Here is a 2,500-nt window from a genome sequence, read left to right on the forward strand (position 1 = left end):
GGTAGTGTTATATAGATTGTTATCAAACGACTATTACAATATACTGAAAAACAATTGAAATATACAAAAATGAATATATAATGGTATATTGAATAGTTGTTAGAGAGAACCTTAACATAAAGATACAGCTTTGAACGCAAAGTTATCAAACGACTTTTACAATATACTGAAAAGCAATTGAAATATACAAAAATTAATATAATGGTATATTGTATAATATAAAAACTAAGTTTGGTTAAACGGCGGGCATAAAAATGATTTTATTTACGTAGCCAAATGCATCGTCATCTTATTAGTGACGCGCAAAAAGGAATTCAGGAGATTCCTACTGTCCCTATTTGCGAAGAGCCGAAACCACATATAAAGAGCCAAAAGGCCGAAAAAACGTATATTTGCATATAAAAAAAACTAAATTTGGTTAAACGGCGGGCATAAAAATGATTTTATTTACGTAGCCAAATGCATCGTCATCTTATTAGTGACGCGCAAAAAGGAATTCAGGAGATTCCTACTGTCCCTATTTGCGAAGAGCCGAAACCACATATAAAGAGCCAAAAGGCCGAAAAAACGTATATTTGCATATAAAAAAAACTAAATTTGGTTAAACGGCGGGCATAAAAATGATTTTATTTACGTAGCCAAATGCATCGTCATCTTATTAGTGACGCGCAAAAAGGAATTCAGGAGATTCCTACTGTCCCTATTTGCGAAGAGCCGAAACCACATATAAAGAGCCAAAACGCCGAAAAAACGTATATTTGCATATAAAAAAAACTAAATTTGGTTAAACGGCGGGCATAAAAATGATTTTATTTACGTAGCCAAATGCATCGTCATCTTATTAGTGACGCGCAAAAAGGAATTCAGGAGATTCCTACTGTCCCTATTTGCGAAGAGCCGAAACCACATATAAAGAGCCAAAAGGCCGAAAAAACGTATATTTGCATATAAAAAAAACTAAATTTGGTTAAACGGCGGGCATAAAAATGATTTTATTTACGTAGCCAAATGCATCGTCATCTTATTAGTGACGCGCAAAAAGGAATTCAGGAGATTCCTACTGTCCCTATTTGCGAAGAGCCGAAACCACATATAAAGAGCCAAAAGGCCGAAAAAACGTATATTTGCATATAAAAAAAACTAAATTTGGTTAAACGGCGGGCATAAAAATGATTTTATTTACGTAGCCAAATGCATCGTCATCTTATTAGTGACGCGCAAAAAGGAATTCAGGAGATTCCTACTGTCCCTATTTGCGAAGAGCCGAAACCACATATAAAGAGCCAAAACGCCGAAACCACGTATATTTGCATATAAAAAAAACTAAGTTTGGTTAAACGGCGGGCATAAAAATGATTTTATTTACGTAGCCAAATGCATCGTCATCTTATTAGTGACGCGCAAAAAGGAATTCAGGAGATTCCTACTGTCCCTATTTGCGAAGAGCCGAAACCCCATATAAAGAGCCAAAACGCCGAAACCACGTTCATACAAGTAAAAAAATTTCATATAAATACTAAATAATTTTCATATAGATACTAAGTTTATGAATTCATACAAGTAAATAATTTTCATATAAATACTAAATAATTTTCATATAGATACTAAGTTAATGAATTCATACAAGTTAAAAATTTTCATATAAATACTAAATAATTTTCATATAGATACTAAGTTAATGAATTCATACAAGTTAAAAATTTTCATATAAATACTAAATAATTTTCATATAGATACTAAGTTTATGAATTCATACAAGTAAAAAATTTTCATATAAATACTAAATAATTTTCATATAGATACTAAGTTTATGAATTCATACAAGTAAATAATTTTCATATAAATACTAAATAATTTTCATATAGATACTTAATAAATTTCATATAAATACTAATTAATTTTCATATAGATACTAAGTTAATGAATTCATACAAGTTAAAAATTTTCATATAAATACTAAATAATTTTCATATAGATACTAAGTTTATGAATTCATACAAGTAAAAAATTTTCATATAAATACTAAATAATTTTCATATAGATACTAAGTTAATGAATTCATACAAGTTAAAAATTTTCATATAAATACTAAATAATTTTCATATAGATACTAAGTTTATGAATTCATACAAGTAAAAAATGTTCATATAAATACTAAATAATTTTCATATAGATACTAAGTTTATGAATTCATACAAGTAAAAAATTTTCATATAAATACTAAATAATTTTCATATAGATACTAAGTTTATGAATTCATACAAGTTAAAAATTTTCATATAAATACTAAATAATTTTCATATAGATACTAAGTTTATGAATTCATACAAGTAAAAAATTTTCATATAAATACTAAATAATTTTCATATAGATACTAAGTTTATGAATTCATACAAGTAAATAATTTTCATATAAATACTAAATAATTTTCATATAGATACTAAGTTAATGAATTCATACAAGTTAAAAATTTTCATATAAATACTAAATAATTTTCATA

The sequence above is a fragment of the Zeugodacus cucurbitae genome, unplaced genomic scaffold, assembly GCF_028554725.1.
Source record: "Zeugodacus cucurbitae isolate PBARC_wt_2022May unplaced genomic scaffold, idZeuCucr1.2 ctg00000153.1, whole genome shotgun sequence".
NCBI classification, from domain to species: Eukaryota; Metazoa; Arthropoda; class Insecta; order Diptera; family Tephritidae; genus Zeugodacus; species Zeugodacus cucurbitae.